This window comes from Dendrobates tinctorius, unplaced genomic scaffold (genome assembly GCF_039654945.1).
Source record: "Dendrobates tinctorius isolate UK_male_01 unplaced genomic scaffold, ASM3965494v1 ptg000104l, whole genome shotgun sequence".
Lineage (NCBI taxonomy): Eukaryota > Metazoa > Chordata > Amphibia > Anura > Dendrobatidae > Dendrobates > Dendrobates tinctorius.
The window spans coordinates 14976072-14990289 of NW_027361772.1; positions in this window are offsets into that span (position 1 = coordinate 14976072).

Consider the following 14218-nt stretch of genomic DNA (forward strand, 5'->3'; position numbering starts at 1 on the left):
GTCTGTTGTGCTCTAAACAGACAAAAGTGACACATCTCTGGACGGGGCAGTACAACAGAGCTGATAGTGCTATGAGGAGGATTGGGCAAACTTGTACAGGAAGAAGTAGATGCCCCCAGTGGAAAATATCTGTCTAACGCCTACTTAGACTTTAAAAAAGTTGAACTTATTAGGTGCCAAATACTTTGATTGCTAATATCTTCACAACAGAGCGGCAGCTGACTTGATTGCAGCGCCTCTCCCCTCCTGATATTAGTGAGCGGTGCTGAAGAACCTCTAAAATGGTTATCCAGTGCCGTTCGCTTCCAACTCTGTGATTGTAACACAATGGCACAAGCAAGTCTCCGAAATTGTGTGGGATCCTAACATTTCAGCACGGCAGGTGCCATATAACCCCTAAGGATGGAGCTGTAGTATAACGCCCAGTGCTCTTCATGGAAACCACAACAGTAGTGATGTGATAGTGTAGGTGATATAAGGGTGGGTTCAGAACCACCATCGCTTCTACATAGACTTATAGAAGACCATATAACTTTATTGATATGGACTTTAAATATTAGAGGGTTTCTGGAATTTAACAAAATTTTGCTCGAAGGTCCTGTACGGCTCTTGCACACGGCGAATATTACTCCAGATAAGATTTAAAACGCTGCATCCAATGACATGTCAGCAGTAAGGCACGTGACAAATCTGTTTAAAAAAACAAAAAAATCAAAATCGCAGGTATTAAAATTGGGACAATACAAAAAGCAGTCATGGTCACAAAATAACAATCCCCACCAGTTTCATGAAATTGAGGATCCTGCCTTGTTAGTTTGTGGTGTTGAAATGTGACTATTTCAATGCACTGTTTTTTTTTTAGGTTTTTTTTTTTTTTTTTTTTTTTTTTTGGGGGGTGGGGGTTGTTTGACCCTCCACCCTTATTTTAAATATAACTTTTTCTGCCCCAGAACTGAAAATTGTACCAAATGGCACCAATGTCATCAGCGCTGGTTCATCCCACATCAATTGAAAGCCATATTTACTATGGAGGGCTGCTTTAAATCCATAAGGCCTGTTTCACACTTCCGTTTTTTCAAATCCGTCAAAATCCGTTGGTTTCCGTAAAAAAACGGATCCGCCAATTTTTTGCAGGATCCGTTTTTTTTGTCCCATAGACTTCCATTAGTGGTTACAGCGGATCCGTCAAAAAAACGGATCCGTTTTTTTAAAAACGGATCCGTTTGCATCAGTTTCCGTCAAAAAAACGGAAACGGATCCGTTTGGCGGACACAAAAACGGAAGTGTGAAACAGGCCTTAGTTGAAGCTGTATTCTCATCTGCAAGATCCTCTCCCAATATGTAATAGATGTAATAATATTAGCAAATACCTCCTATTAGAAATGTAGTATAGTTCTTCTGATTCTCTATGTTGCTTACCCCATGTGCAGGTCATTGTGGTAGCTTAGATATCCGTGGTTACGACCTTTAACAGCTAGCTGTCACTAGATGTGGTTGTAACCACGGATACCTAAGCTACTGCAATGCCCTGCAGATATGGGGTAAGCAACATAGAGAATCAGAAGAACTATACTATATTTCTAACTGGAGGTATTTGCTAATATTACACCTACTACATATTGGGATAGGATCTTGGAGATGGGAAGATGTTTTGTTTTAAATAAAAGGTGATAAAACATTGAAGGCCTCAATATATTTGGCACCCCTTAAAACCTACTGCTTGTAAATGACATAAGAAAATGGAGGAATTTTGTTTTTCTTTCATTTCAAAACATTGTTTCCCTGTACAAAAAAGTTTCTGCTGGACCGATAACAAGGCCAAAAATCTCCATAATGCATGTGTTTTGTTTTTTTGCTTTTTTTTTTTAGCTAATTGTAGTTATTGCTGGAAAAAAAATAATCAATCCAAATGTCAATTGGATTTTAAATCGGCAGCGCTGGTTAATTTATGCTGTGGATTTTCTCTGCAGTGTGAGCAAGATGGAGAAATCACATTACTCTTACTGTAAGGCTGAGTTCACACGTGGCGTTTTTCAAGTTTCCGCGGCGGTTTTAACCGCGCGATTTTGCCGTGAAAAATAAGCATCCCATATATTCCTATGGGATTCCACAATGCTGTGCTAATGCTGCGGTTTTTACTGCGGCGGAATCGCTTTGTGGTAAAAAACGCAGCATGCTCATTAATTTTGCGGAATCGCGGCGATCCCGCACCCATAGGAATGCGTTGTTCCGCTTACTTCCTGCATGTGGCTGTGTACACCATGTGAAAAGTAAGCAGAACATTTGCGGATGGTACCCACGGTCCGGAGGAGAGGAGACTGTCCTCCGGGCTTTGGGTACCATATCCCTGTAAAAAATAGAATTTAAAATAAAAAATATTTGTTGTTCTCACCTTCCGGCGTCCCGCGCAGCCTTCCCGCCTCTCTCCACGCTCCCGGTCCCAGTAATCCTTTGCGAAAATGCCTGCGATGACGTCCACTCTCGTGGTCATTTGCGCGACGTCATAGCAAATTACCACGAGACGGCGCGATTCTGCGAGAAAGTCATCGCGGGCATTTTCGCAAAGGATTACTGGGAACGGCAGCGTGGAGAGAGGCGGGAAGGCTGCGCGGGACGTCGGAAGGTAAGAATAACACCATTTTTTATTTTATTTTTTTTTTTTTTTTTTACATTTTATCTTTTACTACTGATGCTGCATAGGCAGCCTCAGTAGTAAAAAGTTGGTCACACTTGTCAAACACTATGTTTGACGAGTGTGACCAACCTGTCAATCAGTTCTCCAAGCGATGCTACAGATCGCTTGGAAAACACTAGCATTTTGCAAGCTAATTACGCTTGCAAAATGCTTGTTTTTCCTCGGGAAAATCGCGGGAATTTAAAATGCGATTTTCCCGCGGAATGGAATTCCGGAACTCTCGCTGTAATTTCCGTGAGAGTTCCGCTACATGTGAGCTTAGCCTCACACGTATAAATAAAAAGATGTTTGTTTTTTTATTTTTTATAAAAAGAACAGTAATGGCATTTAGGTTCTGTTTTTCTGCGTTCTTGTGGTACGTGTTCTATTTGCAAAAAATACAATATACAAAATGTGGAGATGTGAGTGGACCTTGTTCACATGAGTCTATTTTTTTTTTTTTCTTTATATATTCTACAAAGATTTTGGAGCAGTTTCTGCTGGATTCATACAGATTTTTTGAGGCGGATCCATGACACTGATTCACTTCAAAATCCATATCAAGTATCGCTTAGAGTACTCCTTGAAAACGCTTTCTTTTCATATCTAGATTAAAAAAAAAAACCTTAGTGTTTATGCAGTGAGGTTTTTTTTTTTACATTCTCTTTGGCAAACTTTTGAAACACGTGTGGGGGAGAAGTAACATGTCACTTTTCAGAGGTTCCTTTCTCATGGAAGCCACACAAAACTTAATACTGTCAAGTCACAAGCAGCAGAGAGGATGATTTTTTTTTTTTAAGCCCCCCCCCCCCCCCCCCCCCAACAGCTGTAGATGAGGCTTAAGCTAAAAAAAAAAAAAAAAATCCCAAACCCAAATGTCTGATACGGATTCTTCGCCAAAAAAACTTTCTTGTGAACATATGCTAAAAAATTGCTGCTTATTGATCTCAATGTGAAAACATATGGCATGGGATCCTGATGGGTTTTTTTTCTCCAAAGGTTTGGGTTAAAAAGGGCACTGATTGGCTTGGAAGCAGAAAATAAAGTATCATACACAAAATTAGAGTAAAGGAAAAAGCACCAAAAAACTCTACCAGGTTCCACTACAGTTAAAAACAATTGAGCAATCTTTTTCTTTTTAAAGCATGTTGGAGAGGATTCACTCACAATAAATGCTTTATGAGAACATAGCCTTATTGTAATGCTGTGGCAGGAGCAGTACACATGAACAGAAATACAACTGCCCTCCTCTCCAGCCGTCTGGATTCAGCAACCTTCCTTACGCCTAAACTTGCCCTTAGCACTACAAGGCAGAGAACATTTATATATAGGATATATTCAGACGTCACAAAGAGCCTACAAGAAACGGCAAGGTGCTGACCGCTGAGCTTCTCATAAGTCATGCTATATTACAACCATGTTCTAATACGAATGCTTAGGCCTAGTATTTAGGATTTTATAGTCTTGGCCAAAAGTTTTGAGACTGACATGCTTGGGTTTTCACACAGTTTGTTCTTCAGATTGTTATGAGTGATCAGATGAATTACAAAAAAAATTGCAGAATTATTTCTTGCATCAAAATTGACTTAATCTAAAGGACCCCCGTTTCCACTTATTTTCAGTCCTACCATGAAATGACCTGCTTACAGAATTTCAGTGATGATCTGGTTTGCTCTGGAGAAAGGGGTAACGAGGCCAAGACAACTGATAATGTTCCATCATGCTGATTGAATTATAAGCGCCGACTGGTTATTTTAAGAGGGACTTGAGGCTTAAAATCAGTGTATTCTGTTATCCATGGTTACTGCCAAGGAAACATACGCAGTCATCAATGCTTTGCATCATAAGGGTTTTACAGGCAAGTACATTGCCCATAACTCAAACATTTTATTGGATCATCAAGCATTTCTGAGAGAGAGGTTCAGTTGCTGTGAAGAAGGCTTCAGGACTCTTGAGAAAGTCCAGCAAGTGTTATGACCATCTCCTAAAGAGGATTCAGTTACAGGATTGGTTGAACATCATTGCAGAGCTTGCTCAGCAATGGTAGTGGGCAAGTGTTAACGCAGTGAGGTGAAGGCTTTTGGAGGATGGCCTGGTGTCAAGAAGAGCAGCAAAGAAGCCACTTATCTCAAAGAAAAGCGTCATGGACTAATTGACATTCTGCATGAAGTACAGGATTGTAGTTCACAGTACTAGTGTAAAGTTATTTTCTCTGATGAAGACTACTTCAGACTGTTTGGGAAATCTGGAAGAATGATAGTCCGGATAAGAAAAGGTGAGGACTACCATGAGTCCTGTGTCATGCCAACAGTAAAGCATCCTGAGACCATTCATTTGTGCAAGTCTTCATTGTTCAACCACCCCAACCCCTTTGTATACCAGACCAAATCTCATAACATCACTGAAGGGGAACTTGTCTCCTCTCCAAATCGCACCTCACCACCTGTGCACTCGACCCCATTCCATCCCACCTCCTCTCCAACCTCACCACCAAACATCCCATCCCTTACCCACCTCTTCAACCTATCACTAACTTCTGGTACCTTCCCTTCTGCTTTCAAACATGCCACAATCACGCCTATCCTTAAAAAGCCAACCCTCGACCCAACCGCTATGTCTACCTATCGCCCAATATCGCTACCATTTGCTTCCAAACTCCTGGAGCAGCATGTCCATGCTGAACTTTCCTCCCACCTCTCATCTAACTTGCTCTTTGACAATCTACAATCTGGTTTCGGCTCCCATCACTCCACTGAGACAGCCCTGACCAAAATTTACTAACGACCTACTTACAGCCAAAGCAAACGGACAGTCTCTATACTCCTCCTTCTAGACCTGTCCTCTGCTTTCAACACAGTTGACCACTTCCTCCTACTACAGATCCTCTCCTCCTTTGGCATCAAAGACCTCGCCCTATCCTGGATCTCCTCATACCCCTTCAGCCGGACATTCAGCGTCTCCCACACTACCTCTTCATCCCACCCTCTGTCTGTTGGAGTCCCCCAAGGCTCTATTCTAGGACCCCTACTCTTCTCAATCTATACACTTGGCCTGGGGCAACACATAAAGTCTCATGGATTCCAGTACCACCTGTATGATGATGATACTCAGATCTACCTCTCTGACCCAGACGTCACCTCTCTGCTGTTCAGAATTCCAGAGTGTCTATCAGCCATCATCCTTCTACTCTCGCTTCCTCAAACTCAATGTGCACAAATCTGAACTCATCATCTTTCCTCCTTCTCACAGGTCAGGTAAGGAAGATCTATCTATCACAATTTACGACATCACGCTTTCCCCCGTACAGGAAGTCCACTGCTTCGGAGTAACTCTTAATTCTACCCTGGCGTTCAAACCGCACATCCAAGTCTTTCCACCTCCTGTCACCTCCAGCTCAAAAATATTTCCAGAATCCGTCCTTTCCTCAACCGTCAATCTACTAAAATGCTTGTGCATGCCCTCATCTTCTCCCGCCTCGACTACTGCAACATCCTCCTCTGTGGCCTCCCTGCTAACACCCTCGCACCTCTCCAGTCCATCCTTAACTCTGTTGCCCGACTAATTCATCTCCCTCCTCGCTACTCCTCCGCTTCTCCCCTCTGCAAATCTCTTCACTGGCTTCCATTCCCTCAGCATATCCAGTTCAGATTACTAATACTGACCTACAAGGCCATCTATAACCTGTCTCCTCCATATATCTCTGAACTAATCTCCCGGTATCTTCCCTCACGTAATCTCTGATCCTCCCAAGACCTCCTTCTCTCCTCCACACTTATTCGCTCCTCACCCAATCGCCTCCAAGACTTCTCCTAAATAACCCCCTATTACAGAACCACTCAGCACCCAGAATATGTTGTGCAGTTATATGTATATATAATAGGTTCCATGTGAGATGCATGTCCCTAATGTATCAGCCCACAGACTGCACCTCTGGGCAGAGGGGACATGATATTCTCCTTTTGTCCGCCCTCCCCCCACCTTTGTAATTCCTGCAGTAAACATCCGCAGGCTCCGGCCACCTGCGGCTTTTGTAATGCATGTCTGGCCTGATGCTTGTCTATTGGCCTGCCCTCTGTATCTGTGTGATATATTCTGTGTCCTGTGAGTAAAGTGTTGTCAGACTGGAAATACATGGAGAAGCAGTGATCTTTTATATGCGCCCATGCACTCAGAGGAATTCCAGCCAGCGTCCTTTATTCAGACTCCAGCCAACGCAGAGCGGACCTCCGAAAACACGGGGTGGTACTGAAAGAGGTACCCCAGCTTGGAAGACCCCGTTACACCCCCATCCTCTGGAATTCTTTGCCCCAACCCGTCCAACTATCAACTACATTCGGATCCTTCAGACGGAACCTGAACACCCACCTCTTCAGGAAAGCCTACAGCCTGCAATGACCCCACTGCCTCCTCACCACTACCGGAGCTACCGCCTCACCATCACCAGAGCTGCTGGAACCCCCCAAGCTACTGTCTCCTTCCCCACCATCCTGTAGAAGGTAAGCCCGCAAGGGCAGGGTCCTCTCCCCTCTGTATCCTTCTGTCATTGTTAGTTTGTTTACTGTAAGTGATATCGGTAATTTGTATGTAACCCCTTCTCATGTGCAGCACCAAGGAATCAATAGTGCTATATAAATAAATAATAATGTGTGGCGTTGCTTCTCATACAAAGAAGTGGGTCTGGCTAACAATTCGCCTTAGATTACGGCCATGAATATAGAATGGGATCTAAACATTCTCCAAAAGCAACTTCTCCTTGAGCAATTTGGTGATGATCAATTCTCTTTCCAGCATAATGGACACCATGTCACAAGACAAAAGTGGCTCAGCAACGAAAGCACTGAAGTTTTGGGTCCATGGTCAAGAAACTCCCCAGATCTCAATCCCATTGAGAACCTGCGGTCTATCCTCAAAAAGTGGGTGGGCAAACAAAACCACAGAAATTGAGATAATCTCCAATCACTGATGAGACAAGAACGGGTCATCAGTCAGGATTTGACCCAGAATCTGATATCCAGTTGGCCGGGTAAAGGGCAGAAGTCGGGGAAAAATAATTGTCAACAACAACAAATATTGAGTCTTTCCATAAACTTGATATATTTATCGATAATAGTGTAAAAACTTGGGAAGCGCTGATAATTGTACAACAGTAACCACAGAAACAAAAGATCAAAGAACACTGAATCTATAAACTGTGGAAAACCAAAATTTGTGTCAGTCTCAAAACTTTTGGCCACGACTGTACAATGACACGGAAAAGACGATCCTGTGATTGATTCTTCTAAGGAAATTCTTAGCTGACTTTTTTACGCAAGACTTTTCTTGAGAGCATCTTGGTCCTGGAGCTAAATTTAGAATGTCCTCAGTCTTGTTGCATTGACGATATCTTTACAGCTATCAGCTTTCCGGTGTTGGTAGGACCAGTTTGACCATTTTGAGTGCTATATTTAGCAGTGCTGGAAGGTTTGTTGTGTGTGGCGTACACGGGGTTCAAGGCTGGAATGCTGATCTATAGTAAGGACTGGCTTGGCTGGTTCGGCAGGGACTTGCCTTGTCCTATTATGGAAATAACCATGGTAAGTTCTTTATGGCTTTTACAAAAGAAGTTTATTTAAGCAAGTTTCTGTTCTGCTTGTCATGGGGTTACCGCGACAGCGTGGAGCCAGAAGACCGCAGTGTCTGATTGCTCCTACTCCTGCGCTGAGAAGAAGCACTTTTCCTTCATTTTTAAATGTTTATCGGCCATGTTGGAAATCCCTGTGCTCACAGCTGAGCTCGGTTAGCCACTCCTTTCCCCTTTATAATCTGGGCTCTGCTACTAATCTTCTTCAGAGCTAGCGTTTGCTGCATGGCTAACGGAGGAAGAGGAGTTCTTATGAGAAGGAGAGTTGGAGGAGTTAACTGTGAGTGTTGCAAGGTTTGGAAGTGTGGTATTTCACCTATCAATCTATTTTGGTTATTCCCCAACCTCCACGCCCCCGATGCATTCCTCTCTTATATGTGAATGAATATTTTGTATGCATGGAGTTTTCTGTTAACCCTTATTTGTGTTGCCTTGTTTGTCATGTTGGTGTACTACGGTGCACAGTAGCCGCCCCTCTTCCCTGGGTGGGGGAAGAGAACAGACTGAGGGCTTACTCAGAAAATAAGTCAAGGATGGAGGCCCCGGCATCTTCACCTTCAGAACTATCCCAGGGAGTAGGGCGAGATAGGGCGCCACCTAGTGTTAGGGACAGGAAAGGAGCCCCTGGTCCCAGGTCACCCGACAGCTCATTGAAATATGGATTTCTAGTCATATTTATCCATCTAAAAACATACATCAAATTTATGATTTTTTATTTCATACGTGCATCAGTTTCTGCACAGAATAGTGAAAGATCTGGTACAATCTAAACCGCCAATTGATTTTCCAGCCAGAAATCCTAACAGAAAATGCAATGTACCTTCCCCAAGGAGACATATGTTTGGCTTATATTCACACTTAGTAAATTTGCTGCAGAAAGTTTTGTAACTCTTGTAGAAATCAACCCCATTTGTGGGTGGAACTGATTTTCAGTTGAGGCAGATTTGCTGCAGAAATTTCTCCATGTGCTCCAAAACTCCACCACTGAGCAAGACACAGAAGTACAAGGTGTTCAGTGCTCAGAGACATGGCCGAGATGAGGAGGCTGACACCCGACCACCACTGAGCAAGACACAGAAGTACAAGGTGTTCAGTGCTCAGAGACATGGCCGAGGTGAGGAGGCTGACACCCGACCACCACTGAGCAAGACACAGAAGTACAAGGAGTTTAGTGCTCAGAGACATGGCCGAGGTGAGGAGGCTGACACCAACCACCACTGAGCAAGACACAGAAGTACAAGGTGTTCAATGCTCAGAGACATGGCCGAGATGAGGAGGCTGACACCCAACCACCACTGAGCAAGACACAGAAATACAAGGTGATCAGTGCTCAGAGACATGGCCGAGATGAGGAGGCTGACACCCAACCACCACTGAGCAAGACACAGAAATACGAGGTGTTCAGTGCTCGGAGACATGGCCGAGGTGAGGAGGCTGACACCCGACCACCACTGAGCAAGACACAGAAATACGAGGTGTTCAGTGCTCGGAGACATGGCCGAGGTGAGGAGGCTGACATCCGACCACCACTGAGCAGGCACAGAAATACGAGGTGTTCAGTGCTCGGAGACATGGCCGAGGTGAGGAGGCTGACACCCAACCACCACTGAGCAGGCACAGAAATACAAGGTGTTCAGTGCTCGGAGACATGGCCGAAGTGAGGAGGCTGACACCCGACCACCACTGAGCAAGACACAGAAGTACAAGGTGATCAGTGCTCAGAGACATGGCCGAGATGAGGAGGCTGACACCCGACCACCACTGAGCAAGACACAGAAGTAAAAGGTGATCAGTGCTCAGAGACATGGCCGAGATGAGGAGGCTGACACCGACCACCACTCAGCAAAACACAGAAGTGGAAACGTCAAGACTGGGCCAAGAAATATCTGAAGACAGATTGTTAAAAGGTTTTATGTACTAATGACATAAGAGTGACTCTTGACGGACCAGACTGATGGGCTTGTGTCTGGAACTGAAATGGGCACACACCTCCACTTCCATTCTGACTCCAGCGAGGTGGAGGTTGGTACTGCTATGGGCTGGTATTATTAAAGATAAGCTGGTTGGACCTATTTGGTTTGAAGATCAACTCCAAAATCACCTGCCAAATCTACTGCCAGTTTTTGAAGACACTTTCTTCAGGCAGTGGTACAAGAAAAAGTCTGCATCTTTCAAGAAATCCATAATGTTTATGCAGGACAGTGCTACATTGCAGCATCGACTCTCGGCTGCCTGTAAAGGCCTTAACCCATTTCCGACATTGGATGTATCCATACATCCAAATCGGCTGCTACTTACTGACCTATGACACATGGATACATCATGGCAATTGATCGCCGCCGGGTGTCAGCTGATTCTGACAGCTGACACCCGCCAATCAGTGAACAAGTGATGCCTGCATCGCTCCGAGCACTTTAACCCTTTAAATACGGCGATGTTGCTCACAGTATTTAGCAGGCAAGCAGAGGGAAGAAGCCCCCTCTGCTCTCCGATCAATGCCTCTGCGACGTCATCACGAAGGGCCGATCATTGTCATGGTGACCTGATGAAGTCATGACGTGATTGGGGTCACCAGAGCTAGCAAACTTGAGTGTGATGTAGCAAGTTTGTCTGTCAGTGCATAGCAAGGCTCCTGCTTTGCTACGCTTTACAAGCGATCAGACTGCAAAAAGTGAAAGTCCCACAGTGGGACTAAGTACAAAAGTGAAAAGAAAAATTGTAAAAATATACAACAGAATAAAAATATATTGTAGCCAAAAATAAATATTTTTATGAAAAAAAAAATATACAAAAAGTACACATATTTGGTACTGCCGTGTCTGGAATGACCCAACCAATAAAACTGTTCCTCTAGTTAACACCTTTAGTTTACACTGCAAATAAAAATAAAAAATGTGGCAGAAAAAACATGCTTTCTCATCATACCTCCGAACAAAAAGTGGAATAAAACGTGATCAAAAGATTAATGTAAATAAAAATGGTGTAGTTGAAAACATCTAGTTCCGCAAAAAAGAAGTCCACCATGCAGCTTCGTCAGCCAAAGCATAAAACAGTTATAGCTGTCAGAATAAAGTGATGCAAAAATAATTATTTTTTCTGTACAATAGCTTTTCTTGTGTAAAAGTGACAAAACATAAAAAATTATATAAATGTGGTATCGCTGTAATCTTACTCACCCGAAGAATAACGCTGCCTTATCAATTTTACCACACTCGTAATGACTTTAAAAAAAACACAATTCCTAAATTACTGTTTTTTGTTCATTCTGCCTCCCAAAAATTGGAAAACAAAGTGATCAAGAAATGTCATGTGCCCGAAAATAGTACCAGTAAAAAAACAAGCTGTCACATGACTGTCAGCCGAAATTTGGAAAATTTATAGCTCTCGAAATATGATGATGCAAAAAATAGTTTTTGCAAAAAATTAAAGTCTTTTAGTGTGTGACAGCAGCCAAACAGAAAAATCCGATATAAATCTGGTATCGCTGTAATCGCACCAACCCAAAGAATAAAGTTGTCTAATCACTTCTACTGTACGAGGAACGGCGTTAAAAATATATAAAACCCGTTTTTTAACTTCTGTTGGTTTGTTTCTTCTGCCTCCCAAAGATTGCAGTAAGGCTTAGCGCACATTTATCCTGCGCTCTATGCTGAGCGCTTACATCGGGGTTTCCTTGTAAATCGCTGAAACAAGTGATTCAGATGGAATTCCTGACAGACCATTCCCTATAATGAGGTACTGGGACGCCATCTTGCTTGTGATCCGGTGGTGTCCATCTTTTTGGGAATGCATAAAAGGGCGGGTCGGACATAGTTTTGTGCACCTCTGAAAAGAAGGACACCGCTGAACAGAGGCCAGACAGAGTCCAGAGTGACTCTGCTGCCTCATTATAGTGAACGTGGGTTTCATCTGAATCACGTCACCCGGAGACTTAGATGGAAACCCCAAAGTGCTCAGCATAGAACACAGGATGAATGTGATCCTAAACGTTATGTAAAATGTTCCCAATAAAAGCTTCAACTCGATCCACAAAAAAAGCAAGTCCCCACTCAGGTCCGTCCTCTGTCAATGGGCATATATCTTTTTATCTTGTTGCATTTTTTATCATTTTTGCAGGATGCAGCTAAGCCTCTTTATGTTGGCTTGTTTTTTTTCTGTGTAAAGCATATATATATATATATATATATATATATATAGTGCTGAGCAGCCCGCCTGCTAATACTATGGGCATCATTAATAGGCTTTTCAGACACTTTGCACCACACTTATCTGTGTGACTGAAGTTCTATGCAAGCCTTATTTTGTGCATTTTTCCCACTAGGCAGCCAGACCCCTTTTGGGTTACTGGCTGTTTTCATTAGTGGTTTCCACCTGTGCTGCCCCAACCTTTATCAATGGAGGTCTGCTGCATCCTGCTAGTGCATTAGTCAGGGTTTGGTGAGTCTACCTTTCAAATTGGGGTTCAAAGTGCTCAAAAAACACTCAAGTGCTTCATAGAAGTTTATAATGTAGATCCATAAAAATAGAAAAATCATATTTTTTCTCCACAAAAATGATCTTTTAGGATGGTTTCACACTTGCCTTTTTTAGCGCTGCGCCTTGTGCGCTATCGTGCGCATGCGCATTGCTCCCCTATATTTAACATGGGTGCGCATGGTCTAGCGCATGCACGCGTTCATATGCGTTTTCGTGCGCATGCGTTTTTTGTAGTGTGCGCCTAGGCGCGCCGGACGCAGCCTGTTGCATTTTTGGTCCGTCCAATCTGTCTCAAAAAAACGCATGCGCACGTTAGCGCATGGAATGTGCAAAAAAACAGCATTAGTGTCTATGGGAACGCACGTGTGCGTTTAAAATCGCATACGTTTTTTCAGTTAACACTGGTTAAATCACATGCGCCAAAAGACAGCAAACGCATGCAAAACGCATGATGCTTTTTTTGCATGCGTTTGGTATGCGCACGAGGCGCAGCGCAAAAAAAAACGCTAGTGTGAAACTAGCCTTTGTCCCCAATTTTTATTTTCCCAAGGATAACAGGAGAAATTAGACCCCAAAAGTTGTTTTGCAATTTGTCCTGAGTAGGCTGATATCCCATATGTGGGGGTAAACCACTGTTTGGGCGCATGGCAGAGCTTGGAAGGGAAGGAGCACCGTTTGACTTTTTCAACGCAGAATTGGCTGGAATTGAGATCAGACGCCATGTTGCGTTTGGAGAGCACCTGATGTGCCCAAAACAGTGGAAACCCCCCAATTCTAACTCCAAACCTAATCTCAGCCCTAACCCTAACCCTAATGGTAAAATGGAAGTAAATATTCTTTTTAATTTTATTATTTTCCCTAACTAAGGGGGTGATAACGGGGGGTTTGATTTACTGTTTATGGCGGTTTTTATGTTTGGCAGCTGTCACACGCTAAAAGACGCTTTTTATTGTAAAAATAGTTTTTGCATCACCACATTTTGAGAGCTATAATTTTTCCATATTTTGACCCACTGAGTCATGTGAGGTCTTATTTTTTGCGGGACGAGTTGACGTTTTTATTGGTACCATTTTCGGGCATGTGACATTTTTTTGATCGCTTTTTATTCTGATTTTTAGGACACAGAATGAACAAAAACCAGCGTTTCATGAATTTCTTTTGGGGGGGTGCGTTTACACCGTTCCGCGTGCGGTAAAATTGATAAAGCGGTTTTATTCTCTGGGTCAGTACGGTTACAGCGATACCTCATTTATATAATTCTTTTATGTTTTGGCGCTTTTATACAATAAAAACAATTTTTATATAAATAATTATTTTTGCATCGCTTTATTCTGCGAGCTATAACTTTTTTATTTTTTCGCCGATGACGCTGTATGGTGGCTCGTTTTTTGCAGGTCAAGATGACATTTTCAGCGGTGCCATGATTACTTATATCCGTCTTTTTGATC